The sequence below is a fragment of the Toxotes jaculatrix genome, chromosome 10 (assembly GCF_017976425.1).
Source record: "Toxotes jaculatrix isolate fToxJac2 chromosome 10, fToxJac2.pri, whole genome shotgun sequence".
NCBI classification, from domain to species: domain Eukaryota; kingdom Metazoa; phylum Chordata; class Actinopteri; family Toxotidae; genus Toxotes; species Toxotes jaculatrix.
In genome coordinates this window covers 24,461,155-24,475,667 of record NC_054403.1, presented here as the reverse complement: position 1 = coordinate 24,475,667, position 14,513 = coordinate 24,461,155, and the positions used below count along the sequence as shown (strand labels likewise).

At 40.5% G+C, this 14,513-nt stretch overlaps 1 long non-coding RNA gene across 1 annotated transcript; it reads right to left on the bottom strand.

The window, feature by feature from the left end:
- Positions 1–1,532: 1,532 nt before the first annotated feature.
- Positions 1,533–13,149, bottom strand: LOC121188708. Its single transcript, XR_005894731.1, has 3 exons — positions 12,946–13,149; positions 9,611–9,707; positions 1,533–2,216 (listed from the first exon to the last, which is right to left on the bottom strand). It is a non-coding gene; the product is annotated as an uncharacterized LOC121188708 (long non-coding RNA).
- Positions 13,150–14,513: the final 1,364 nt, after the last annotated feature.

The following is a 14,513-nucleotide window of genomic DNA, read 5'->3' as shown; positions in this document are numbered from 1 at the left end:
TAACACTGGAGACTTGTTTGTTTCCTGTTTACCAATCCAATGGAAAAGTTGTTTTGTTAAAACCATGACCATCATCTTTCATAACCTTAAGCACCTGTTTGTTATTGATGATGAAGTTCCTCCAACCTTAACAGAGCACTAGTTTTTACCTGAACTGAAAAGTAAGTTGAGTTGTAACAGGACTTCCTTTCAGTGAGAATCTTAAGGCTGCTCATTCAGCTCGGATGACCTTCCAAGGTGTAGTATGTTAAGTTATGATAAGCTAGGTGGTTAGCTTCCAAACCCATGAACACACTGGTTATGTGTGACTGAAAACGAGTGGTCATTGCTATTTTCATTTCTTATATCACTTTAGCACTTAAATGTTCTGTACTCTTTACAATCCCCATCCCCAGAGTTCGGTTGTCTACTGGTCTTAATTTAGTCATAAACACATATTCCTCTCGCTATTATAAGTATATATATATAAGTATATAACTTGTAAATAATATTATCAACCTCTCCGAGATTTAACTGCAATAATCGGCTACATAATCCAGCTCTTCATGCAGTTTGAAATATATATCTTTTTAAATTCTACAGATAGTACCTGGTCACCTCTTTTCTATCTGTACCACACGCTATGCATCCTCCCGAAGCAGAGGTACCTCTGCTGCTTAATGGAGCAGAGAGAGGCACCCATGAATAAAACACAGCCAGGCGGAAGGAATTGCACTTGCTGGAAGGTGTTCACACGGATCGTGCACAGGAATGTGACACAAAATGATGAATCGGAAGCTCCAGATCGAGGCTTTTTCAAAGCTCTCGCATTTACTGTAGTGCAGAAACTCTTCCGCCCACAATATTCAGTGGGAGGAAGAGTTTCTTTATTACAGAGAATGAGGAGAAAAAGACATTACAGGTGGTTTTTGTTTTCCTGTTAGCCTGCGAGAATGTGATGGACATCTTGATCCATCCCACGGTTCAATGTGCAAAGTTAGTTTTGGAGAAACAACACGCATGCCTAAACACAGTAGTTTCCAGTTTCACGCCTTAATTTAAGTGCTAACACTAAACTGGTGTTTCAGCACATCACCAGCTTAGTCCAACAACCATTTCATTTGCAAGAACAGTGGTTTTTCACTGGTGTTCTTTTCTTCTCCTAAACTTAATGTTAAGGTTTATAATATCAGTTTACAAAGAGTTTATATTAGACTGAGTCGTATGTCTTCGTAGTGCACGTAGATGCACAGTAAAATGTTGCTATATCTACTTACTGGATTGGCACAAATGGCAGAGATTCATGGTTCCCAGAGGATGGATTGTAATGACAGTAGTGATGCCCAGACTTTTCCTCTAGTGCCACAGGCAGGGTGATATTTGTGGTTCAGATTGAAATGTCTCGACAACTGTTGTACAAATTACCATGCATTTTGGTGAGGCAAGGCAAAACAGGTTTATTTGTACTGCGGTTTTCAACAACAGCACAATTATGTGCAAAATGTATAAACAGACAAAAAGACCTAAGACATAAAAAGGTGCAGACATCATGGTCTATTCAAGCCTCACAGAACCACTAGAGTGGTTATGGATTCAACCCTTATTCTTGTTCAGTTTATATTAATCATTGAATGGGGTTAGTTGTGCAAAGATATTTCCATTTGCCATTTACGACTCCACTGGTTATAACGTAGAAATGAAAGACAGGCTGGCAACAGCAGGTTATCCTTTGAGATTTTATCTCTCCTGTTTCTTGTTGTTCTGGTCTTAGGTGGCCAGCGATCCACCTCTTACCCTTGGACAATTGCTGAGTCCATGGATATTTAATTAGAGCTCATTAAAAGCCTGTCATGAAAGAAATGTGGCTCCTTGCCACTGCCTCTTAGATACAGGGAGTCTATTTGGCTAAAGTCTACGACAGGTCTTCATTTCTCTGCTTAATCCACCACGTCTAGAAGACCACTGACAGTTCCTCTTTGTTTGGGCCTCATTCAGGTTTGGATTGAAACCCAGGAAGGAGGGAAGGAGGAGGGGAGGGGGAGGGGAGGGCCTTTATGAGAAACGTGGGGACGCAACAATACCACTGCTATTCCTGGACCCGATTGTTTGCTTTTCTGAAGTGTCTGCTGGATAAGGAGGCGGTCAGCTTTTTTGACATAAAAGGGATGATTCTTGAGTTCAGCAGACACAGACAGCGATTTAGCCTCCATGTTGGATTGCTGGCCTTCATCTCCTGTCTGCAGAGAGAAGTAGACAATGGAGCAATCACCAGGCAAAGTGACACAGGAATCGGTGTTGAGATCCACAGTGATGACATATATCATTTGATTAGTATTATTGTTGACCACAGCTGCTTATCACATAGAGCACACTAGTTCACATTAGAGTGGTTTCTCACATGCACTGCGGCTGGATGTGAGAATGCAAATATCAGAATCAGCTGGACCGGGCATTAAATGGACGCTGCTGGCGCTGTAGTACAAAATTGTACAAATTAATAGAAGACGATGGAAAAAAATTACACAAAGACATCCATGAAAACCGGAGAGACAAGATTTGTCCACCATCTTTGTTCTGCTGTAAACAAAACACTGCAGTCTCCACAGCGTTCTTTTTGCATCATGTCCTGCCTCCTGCACACTCGACCCAGGTGCCACCCCTCACGTTTAACAAAACAGAGTATTTCCAGTAGGTGAGAATGTGTCTGACACCAGCAGTCTCCTGTTAGGTGCAACATGTGTGGAAGGGCAACCCCGGACAATGTCTGGACCTGATTCTAGTGACACTGTCTGTAGTTCATATCAGAAAACAAAGAAAGACGGTCAACAGTGCAGAGTATTTTTAACCCCCCCCCCCCCCCATGTTATTTCACAGCCCTTGCCACCCAAAACCCCTCTTCGTGCTCAACAGGCCATGACAGTGCTCACAGAGCCAATCCGAGCGTGACACTATTGTAGCTGAATGTGTCCGGATGAGTTTTTCCTGGGATGTGTGCTGAGCTCAAATGGTTTGTGTGTCAGTGGCACAGGAATCAGGCTCTTCCTGGAAACAGGATCGTGACAGGGCCCAGAGGTCGATGTCAGGGGGAAAAAATAGGATTAGACTTATTCCCACACCTCCAGTGATCGATCAGATGGATCGACACAGTACCTGCTGTGTTGTTGGTGGTGGGGAAGGTAATGTTTTTATTTGTTTTTGAATGGCATACAGGTTCACACTCATTGAGGGATGGATGCAGTTTTCAATGACTCAAAACTTGTAGAAAATTAAATTATTTGACATGTTTTGACTTTCAAAGAACTAGATGTGACATCTTAGATTTTGTGTGTATAAGGCATCTCATGGCTAATTTTATTTTTGCTTTTTTTCATGTCTAGTTTTAGGACTTACTCAAATTGCTCTCGATATTTATCCTTAAGCTCTTTTGCAATCACCTGCACCAAATTACATTCAGTAACTGCTAGGGATGGGGCCGATCCGATCCAGTATCGGTAGGTGACTCCCTGCCGGCTGCTCTGCTAGCCGGCTGCAAACTGTGGAATGGATTTCCTGAACGGAGGCGCGTCTCAATGTGACGCGGAGTAATGAGACACGCCGCCGTTCAGGAAATCCATCCCACAGTTTGCAGCCAGCTAGCAGGCGAGCTTTGAGCAGCACCGTGGCTAACCAACTTTTCAGCGCAACATGTCGCTGTGTGGAAATATGTGCTGAGTGGAAGGGTTTTTGAGTCATGACTGAGCTTCCGCCCCTCGGGATATTTGAGATTTGAAAAACCTTGATTTGTTTCTGCTAAAAGAGCCAGTATACTTAATTTGTGTGGATCAGATCAGTTTTCAGACTTTCTTTTCTGACCTTATACTTACCTCAAGTTGCCTTTTGGGACATTCATACATAACATAATAACAAACTAGAGAAGATTTATTACAGCATAATAATATTAAAGCAAACAGATCTCTAGGAATCCCTGGAATAGTATCGGATTGAAATTGAAAAAATGTGGATCCGTGCATCCCTATAACTGCTATAAAGGGCTAATCTCTAAATGACTGTTCATAATTAAATAGGTCGGTCGCAAACCATTCAACCCCAAATTAACGTTTGCATGTTTGTCTCTGGGCACAATTTACCTCTCTAATTAATTTGAAAGGACCAAAATATTTATGTATTTATGTATATGGATTTTTGTGTGTGTGTGTGTTGTCAGCATGTATGGGCTGAGAGCAAATCCCATTTTGAAGGTCAAGCCACAGTTTTTACATTTTTCTGTCCTTTAAGGCTGCATGATTAATTGAATTTTTAATTATGTTGCCGTTTTAATTAATGCTGTCAGTGTGATGATTGGCAAAAGCCCAGCACGCCCATGGTTTTATTAGCGGAGATGGAATTGTCAAACACTACGCGCAATGTTTTATTCATAGTTTGTGACTTCCACACCACTTGCCGTTAATATTTCTGCTGTCAGAAGCAATGACTTCTTTTGACATTTGTCTGTGAGGCTGAAGCAAATGGGCTCTCAGAATAATAATTCACATAAAGGCTCAACCACAGAACTCCTACTCAACATGACATAATGTACTTTGTTTTTTTTTTCACTGGTTATCGAACCAACAATGGTGCCAGATTTCGTATTTTGTATATATTTATTTTTTTCACAAGCTTTATCCACAAAATACCATATCAAGATCAAAACCTTGCTGAACTAATTCTACATGTTCCTCCCTCACTGCCTGATCTTTATTACATATTGTATTTGTCAGGGTCAGAGTTTAAATGGACACGGCATCACTTACTGTATGAACTCCCCCCTTCATGTCCTAATTCGCTAAATGAACTGATTGAACTGAGGCAAATCAAGATAATGTGTTTGCATGAAAAGAAAACAAACAAAAAAAATTGTACTTGTTGCACATGTTTACAAAATGGTGCACACTTGATTTACTGTATATTTGCACAGCTCAAAGTGTTTGGATACCAAATTTATTCTCATAGAGATACCGACAATGTATTTAACATTTTTCTCAGCAGAATCCAAACAGGTCTATATTACTCCTAGAGGAAGTGCTTTCAAGCTAAGCTGCTTCTTGTGTGTAATATAAAGTATATTAGGAATTCTCCTGGTAACACTTCATGTTAATTCTGCTGAAACACTCCCAAGATTTCAGTTTATTCTTCTCCAAAGGTCATTTATTCTGTAATTTATTATATTTGCACACAACGAATACAGTAAAGCTCCAAATGTTGAATACAGAGGCCCTCTTAAGTGTGACTGAGTTCTCTGCCCTCTATTTACCTCTCTCGGCCAGTGTTGGAAGGCGTCTCTTGCTTGTGGTGCAGCAGCCAAAACTGAATGTCAGCGGCTTGTTTACTTTAGTCCTCTTTTTATTGCTGACTCTCTCGCCTTAGTGCCAAACGGTGGCCCTTTGCTGCATCACTCGCCTGCTTCCTTTGCATAACATATTTCACACATTGGTGTTCCCATTATAACCCACCAAAGCCCCAGTGTCGTCCCATTGAGGAGTTTAAACACACAGACCATTAGGCTTGTCTGTATTGACACAAGCACATTTACTCAGTGTGGCCTCGTGGTGAGAGAGACCTTCCAGTGACGGAAGGATTGCAGGTTTAATCTGACATTGTATGACTCCTTCCAAAGTAATTTTTTTCAGTAAAAATACTGAGGGTAGAATAGATGGTAGAGCTGCAACACATACAGTTATCTGTATTGATTAACTTGCTTTTTTAAAAATTAATCAATAAACCCAAAGATGTTCAGTTTACAGTTAGACAGTTATATAAAACAGAACTAACTGTTAAAGCTCTACACGACAGCATGGAAGTAGATATCATTATTATTATTATTAGAAGCAGTTTGAGAAGTTTGTATGAATGTTTAGACTTTTATCCTCCATGACGACCTGTCTCCATTGAAATCCAATGGAAATGACTTGAATTCAAGTCCACAGGGGGTTGACAGCTGTTGATGCTCAGACTGATAGATTTTGTGAAGAGTATCACTTTACTGTTTCAGAGCGAGGTGCTGAATCCCTACCTGTTTGTTCATTGTGCGTCAAACACAGAAAATGTTTTATTTACCCAAGTGAAGACCTTGGGTACATATTTTAGTCTGACAGTCTGATTTTTAAACTGTTTTACTTTTCTCTCTCTCTCACCCTCCAACAGTCCACGTAGATTCTCTACCTACTTGTTATTTTCTTTTGTTCAGTCTCCAAAAAAGTAGTAGCAAGACAGAAAAATCCACTTGGATTATTCACACACCGAAGGTAATTTTGAGATTCTGATCATGCTGCTTAAAACAAACAGTTCCAAGTAAAAAACTCACCCACACTCACTCACACGCTGTCAGCTCGATGCCTGTATCACTGAAATGAGCTGCAAGTGATGTGCTGTTATCATAACCTGTTCACAAGTGCTTTGCAAGGAAGACAAATGAGGAATGCTGAAGCTTATACTGCAGTCTGGCAAGTGAGCAGATGACAAATGTTAATATACACTGTCTGTGACAACAACATATCACTACTGAGCAGCTCTGAAATCTGAAATCAATCCCAGCAGGGCTGACGCAGACGCTCCCTGCAAGTCGACCCTTATTTTTTATGATCTGCACCGAAGTTCATTTTCTCATTTATACAAATGTGACTCAACCAGCAAACACTGCAGACATGAAACTTCTCCAAGCAGCAGCCAACACTGTCGAATGGTCAAGCAGCAGCTTTAAGTGCAGTTCTTCTGGAAATATAACAAAAACATATTCCTTCATCCATCCAGGTAGTGTGACATAAAAAATCATTCCAGACCCTTTCAGACACTCAAGTGAATAGTAAAAACAAAAATATATGGGCTAATACATTATTTATAATACACAACTGTATATCACCTTCATCTGGGCGTCTCTGCGACACCAGAAGTGCTTGTGCTATTGTTCTTTTTCATAAAATACAGTTTTTCCAGAAAATATTATGGTTCCACTATTTACTTTCACTACTTGTTCTGTGTGTCCTGCAGACAATTTTCAAAGTTTTCATATAAAACTGCACTGGGCTTTAACATTTGGGAGAGTGTGAGTAAGAGTGTATCACAGTATAAAAAAGCAGCTTCTTTCTCAAGTTAAATTCTCCAGTTTTATTGACTGTCACCGAGGTGTGAATCTGTGTAACAGATTTTCTATATAATAATAGTGATATAATGTTCAGGTTATTATTGGCTACTGTTTTCGCAAAGGGAGAGTTTTTACTATAGTGAGGAAGAGGAATGGCTGTTCATTAACACAATCACTTTCATCTATCTGGTGAAGCTCCTTGGTGCTACAGAGACAAGTGATCAGGAGTTCAAGTGGCTTTTATTGCCACACACTTGAGTACAACTCGTTTTTACTCACATGGAGACATTTCTCTGACATTTAGAGTAATAATCTGCCCCATTTTCACGTTAAATGTTTGTTTTTCTTCTCTCTGTGACTGACTGATCTAACACAACGTAAATTAAATCCACAACAAGCTTACAGAAGCTTTTACATACTGTTCTAAAAGCTGGAGTGTTTAGGCCTGGAGTCACTGAATTGTCTGATTACACGCTGTATCAACAAAATGACCAAATCTGCTCACTGTGCATGTTGCACTGAAAATTTCCTTAAGGGCCGGTTAGACAAATAAAACCTTTGTACCATTCATGATCCTATATGAGTGAATTACAATCTCATTATGATGCTGTGATAATATCTATTTGTGTGCTGCAGCACAGCATATGAAATCCTTTGATAAACTATTGAGACTTTGCTTTGACGGCTCTGGGTGTGATCACGATGTGGATGTGTTATAAATGTTTAATTTTCTTTCCCTGTTTTCTCCGTCTTTGAATAGGATGCACAAGCACAGAGTCTCTACACTGAATTACACTGATACTCTGACAGATATAAAAGAAAATTATCATAAAGTGAGATAAATGCGGACAAAGTCACAATGATGTTGACAGAGAAACAGTATGGCTGTATTTTAAAATATTGTGACGATAAACATTACTTACAAGAATCTAAGAATATTATGGTCACTGTGAAGTACAGTCACTGTACAGATATTATAGGAATATTATGCAGGATCTGAGATGATAAAATACATAGAGATCCAGCCTTTATTTAGTTTAGTGCTTCAGAGGAGATCACTTCCTGCTTCCATCTCCTGCTGCCTTTATTAAGTACGTTAGATACAATCAATAACAAATTTGACAGTTATGCTTATTTTTTTTATCCACATGAGGCTCAAACACATAAGTATTTGTCTCAGATTTCTCTCAGAAGCTGATTTTTTTTTCTGCCTAGAGCCTGATGGATCTCATTGGTGAACTGGACTTTAACTGATGGAGTCCTGTCCTGTGATTGAATTTATGTTATCAGCAGCCAGGATGACTGATATAGGGGGACAACCAATGCAGCTCATTATTTTCAGTGTCATTACTATGGGCTTTGCACATACCACTATCAGCATATGGCCAGCCCATACACCATGAAATTAATGACCATAAAAAACAGGCAAGTAAGGAAAATGGGTTTCTCCCTTAAAGCAGGGGAAAAAAGTCAGGAGATGTGCAGATAGGCCTCACAGTACAATCACTGAATGTTTTTTTTTTAAATATATATTTCCAAGAGAAGGGCCATCTACTGAAAATCCATGTTCATCAAGAGATCCAATGTGAAAGGCTCCCCAGTGCTGCACAAACTGTTTGACTGACAGGGGATCTTTGGGAAGAGCAGTGGCAAAAGACCACAGCATGGCCTAAGCAAGATGTTGCCAAAAAAAAAAAAAAAAAAAAGGCCTCTCGAGTGCCGTTTCAAAACTTCAGATAGGAAGCTAAGTCAAACTAAAAACGTCAGACTTCTATATTGCACAGTTGAATAATGACCTCCAGGTAATGCTAGAGAAAAGGAGTTTTGAGGAGTACTTGTAAATTCAGCATTTTAAATTGCCTCCTGTTGATTTGATCCAAACTCCCTCTGTGCTCTTCTGCTGTTGTCTCCCCCTTCACTAAATAACTCACATTCCCCAGTCGCTGCATTGCCTCGTATTATGTAGCATGAGCACAAGCAAAGGCCTGGCAGTGCATGAATAGGGTCAGTTAGATTTCAAACCTCTCCCGATGAAAAGAGCCCTGGCTGCGGTTGGAGACACTGGAGCTGCTCCCGGCAGCTCCACAAAGGCTAGCTTTCAAAAAAGAAAGGAGATGAGGGAAGGGTTAGAGGTTTTTTTTTTTTCTTCTTTTACCTCATCTTCCATACAATCAGGGATAGAAGAGTTGCTGGAGAAAGAGAGAGTAGTGGGTAGACAAAGTGTGAGTGCCAGAGACAGGCACAAAGAGAGAGAGAAGGGCATATTGCTGGAAAGGGAAAGAAAGGAGGTGAAGAAATGCAATGTTAGAATCAGAAGAGAGAGAGAGAGCAGTGGTAGTAATGGCTAAAAAAAAAAGAAGGGTTCAGGAAATACAGAAGTATCTGTGGTGTTTTTCAGTATGGGTGGGGATACTTGAAAATAATGCTGAGCTGCCAGAAACCAGGACCATGAAGCCATGCCAGGATGGTGTTAGTGTTTTTGCACAGCGCAGCAAGGTAAATAGCGTTGTTTACCTTGGTGACGTGTTGGAGGTGTGGTGGTCTGCAGAAAACACAGCAGAGCCTGTCTGCAGCTCATCCCATAGCTGTGTCCATATCGTTTAGCGTACACCTGCAATTATTGACTAACAGCATTGCTAACAAAGCCTCTTTGTTTACATTTGCAAAGTTACATGTGTACAAATTACATTTCCTACAGCTGCTTCACAATAAAAGCCTGCCGCTGTTCCCCTGTGGAAAGCTTTTAATGTGAAGCAGCCAAAGGAAATGTTGGGTTTTTAACAGCAGTAACTTCAAATACGTCTCCGTTCAGTCTGAGGGCGATCGGTAAACACTAAAATGTAAATATTCTTACAGCTAAATATTAATGTAGTACCCATGGTTTTGGAATGAGACTCAGACACTGATTATATAGTGAGACATAAAGAAGAAACATTCACTTTATGTTGGTTTTTCCTTTAATTTTTCACTTGTCTGTGTATACACTGTATTTAAATGCAGCAGTCATCCACAATATTAAAACCATAGCTGGTTTTAATGTGTGTAGTGCAGACCGAATGTAACCAAGGGTAAACACGTATGTATATATGTATAACTGTGAGCTTTTAGTCATGTGGTGTAAATGAAAACCCCAAAGAACAGAAGATAGAGGATTGCTAGAGGGAAAGCCAGAATAACAAAGACATGGAGGGAGAAAAAGAGGGCGACAGTAACAAAGAGGGGAGTTAAATAAGAAGGTGTGAGTGGCAGAGGGAGGAAAACAGATAGAAGGTGTTAAAAGAAAGGAAGGTGAAGAAGTGAGAGAAAAAGATTCAGAGAGAAAGAAAGTACTGAGTCAAGTATTGGTCTCAGACTATTTCTGAAAATAAGGATATAGGAAATGAGGAGAGGAAAGCAGGAGAAAATGAATTTAGGGCACTGACAGAAAGGGAGAGAAAGATGACAATGGCAAGTGAAAGGAAAAGGAACGGCATGAGAGACAAAGAGAAGAGGAGGGTGACGACATGTAAAAGGGAAGGAGAGAGTGAGAGGGAGAGAGTGTGATGAACCAAATGAGAGGGCTGAGTGAGAGTGAGGGGAGAGGCTCCACTGCACGTCTGAGAAACCCTGCTGTAAAATGCCAGCTCACACAAAAGAACAGGTGTTTGGCGGTTTAAGGTTTCAGGCAGAGGGAACTGATGGGATAACAGGGATGTTGACATTCACGGACGACAAAAGAGGGCCTGTTCATGGATGTTATGTTGTTTTAAGGGAAAATATGCATAAAAGATTAAGGCATTATGAGTCATATGATGGTGACAGCTATGAAATGTTATTCACTGGATATCTCAGCCTAGATCTTTATTACACTTCAACAAATCCTGAAATAAAAGGGCCTAATGTTGGCATACAGAGAACACAGAAAGCCTAACTTGTTTTTTGTGAAGTAAAGGTGAGTTGGTTTTTCTTTTTTTTTATTTGCTTTTATCAGCTCAGGCCTAAAAGTGCTGTTTCTGGCTCCACATTAAGCTGTCTTTTAAAGGTATTGCTTTCTGTCTGGGTGATAGTTGAATCATCTTGGGTCCAGAGGGAAATTCAATACCTTGAAAAGTACAGCCCCCGAGGGGAACAAATTACTGTTTTAAGTGTCACGTGTTGACAGGTGAGAGGCTCGGCCTTCACAGCTCATTTATTGCAGCTCTTTGTCAAATGTTATTGTCCATTTGCGAGTCGAGGCCACTGTGTGCGCTTTTGCTTTTGCTACTGATGTGCACAGTAATGATTGTGGATTCCTTGCATGATGACGATGATGGTAATGCTGTTACAGTACGACCATACATCAGAGGGTGGGGTTAAGTGCTTCGCCTGATGAGACAACACCATTGATTTTAAGTGTTCAACACTCTTAGCTGCAAGCTCACATTATGCTTTTGCAAACTCACCACAGGCTCCATTACTGAGGAGAATGTCATCCTCATCAATAACAAAATACATCTATCCATTAAAGAAGAAAATGGACCTCTGCATGATTTTTCTCCATAGCATCTTCACTTTTTTTCTTTTCCTCGTTGCCCGTTTGTCTCCGTGTGTTTGCAGTGACCTGAAACGGATCTGAATGTCAGCGAGCTGAGAAAGGCTAAGCCGAGAAATCTGAACTTTGAAAGATGATTCGTGCCATTTCAGGTAATGATATATGGCACAGTACATCATTGCCTGTGTTAAGGTAACAGATTAGCCTGAAGTTGCTTTATGCATCAGAGCCAATTTAATTGCTTCAAAATGAGAAATCCAGCATTTGAAAATTTAGTGACATATAATTCCTCCAACCCCCTGACATCTATCTACATAAAGACAGATGACACACTATAAGAGTACATTTGTTTGTTGTTGTTGTTTTGCTTGTTTTTGGATCTATAGTGATTTGGACAGGAACTGATGACTTATACAAAGACAGAAAGACTACAAACATACTGTAAAAGACTATGAGTCCATTCAGCAACCACAGATCAATCACTTCAAGACCAACAAGGCAAACTTGATCTGGTAACTGGCTGTCTCAGCCTCACTTTGCCTGGTTTACTTCTTGAAAACATTAAATTAACCAAGAACAATTTTGATAACTGACGGATTGTTGAAGTGACTCAGCTTCTCAAAGAGATAAACTTCAGGCTTTGGACTGTTCAGTGCACAAAACATGTCAATTGAAGACATCACCTTGGATTCTGGGAACTGAGATGGGCATTAATTAAGATTATCAACAGAATGCGAAGAAATAACACTTTTTATGATATGTCAACAATAACAATGTCTATATACCATGCTGCAGAGATATTGACTGAAGTTAGAATGCTAACCAGCAAAGACCAATCCCTTTTTAACCACCTGCTTTTAGAAAAAAAGATGAAAGATGTAAAACTTTATTCATCACATACACACTCCTGTCCACCTCTGCATTAAAGACACCGAGTGATGCTTTGTACTCACTTTCATTCATCAGGATTTCATTTCCTCCATGGCAACAAAACATGATACACAAACCGTGAGAAACTCCTGTAGGTCAAACTGCACTTCCTACACACTTTTCTAAAAGACACACTACAAAGAGACAGGAAGAAACTCTAAAAGCCTAGCAACATCAAGGCAACAAACAACTCTCTGAAGTAACAGCAGCACCTGTTGTTGTGAATATATAAATGTCTGCTGACCAATAATAACCAATTCAGAAAAACCTATTATCTTGTGTCCAGTATGGTAGCACTGTAAAAGGTTAATAGTTATTTTAGTCTGAAGCTTAAATTGATTCACTATGGTTTCCTCTTTTCTCGGTTTCAAGCATCTTTGAACCTGAACTTACCTGGATCTGGTCTTACCTTTGCCTTGTCCCACATACATTAGCAGGAGGCACAGCCAGTGTACCCCATGGACTTCAGCCCTGCAGTTCGAACTTTGCGGTTCGAACCAAATCATGTGGCCTGGCCTAGATACACATGAAGTGTAATAGCCTGGGGCTCCTATTTTGTACCATTCTTTTCCCTAACCATATTTCAGGCTTATTCTCACAAGGGCAAGATATGTCTCTCCCAGGCACAAAGCAGCAAAGTGGTGTAGATGGAGGGTACCCAGCAGAGTCGGCTGTCAGGTGCGACAAATTAATGGCAAATCTAACCCGGTGCCGCTGCCAGGCAGGCAGGGGTGGCAGCTGTTCGACGAGAGACTCGCTCTCGCTGCAGCACACATTAATGTGGCATGGAAACTTGTTTCAGGCATCACTGAGACGATGTTTACCAGCTCTGATTTCTCCTGGAAGGTGAAGCATGGACAGAGGGGGAGCAGAGACCAGCTGTCACCGAAGCCCGATGGATTTGAGTCAGCAAAGAGGCTCTGCTGTTAATGACTGCTCTCAAGGATGGGTTTCACACCACAGAAGGTGAAAAGCCATGGTTACAACATGTGGCCTATCATCTCTGAGAGCTATTTTTTGAACACGATAATCTTGTCACGTTTTGAGTGAAGGAGAGCTCAACTGCATGTATGTTCAGGCTGTTGGAGTTTGATTTAAAATGTGTTTTTCAGCCATAGGTTTGCATAAAGTGTCTTACCCTGCCAGGGTTTCCCCCTACTCCTGCCAGTCTTATCCCTGTGCTCGCTGACTTTCATTCATCCAACCACAGTTTACAGAGGCAAACCACTGAAACTGTGAGCATTGTCGTCATAAGTTCACTGAGTTTGAAATCGTACCCGGGCGCCCGCCCCCTTCCTCTGTCTCTGCGCCACTGCCACTGAAATGTGTTTGTCTGATTGCTTCTGAAAGCCTGCACTGACCTGAAAACAACTTCCAAAATTATAAATAACCCCCCTCCCCTCCTTTAATCCAGTGGATGCATGATGGGAAAGTGCCCCCCTCGTTCACACATCCAATCAAAGTCTTTAGAAAGATCAAAGGTGTCTCTGGACACTAATGCAAATCTCTAAAGATTAACACCGGATGAAACCACTGTGGAATTTTCAGCAACTCTGAGTTAAAGCCTGAAACCAACTGACAAGAAAAAGAGAAGTCAATAGCAGCAAAAGAGCCCAACTTGAAATGATAGGCCCATCCTGTGCTAAACTAAATAGCCATATCCCTTTTACTTGATGCTGTTTCATGTTTCAAAGGCATTTAGCTGCACTTTCATTCTGCATTTTCATTCATTTCATGTCTGCACTTCCTCAAACATTTGCTCATTATCTGTAGTCCAGTATTATTCACTTTTATAAACCACAGCTTTATGTATAACTTTGCTTTTGTCTTTTGTCTTTTTTGTACTTTTTTTTTAAACATCAGAAGTCACAAAAAAAACCAAAACTTTAAAGCTGCCCTTGTCAATCCAGTACTTTGCAATGAATATTAAAGAGCAGATCCACAGAACATAACAAGGTGCACCTGCTCAATATTGAT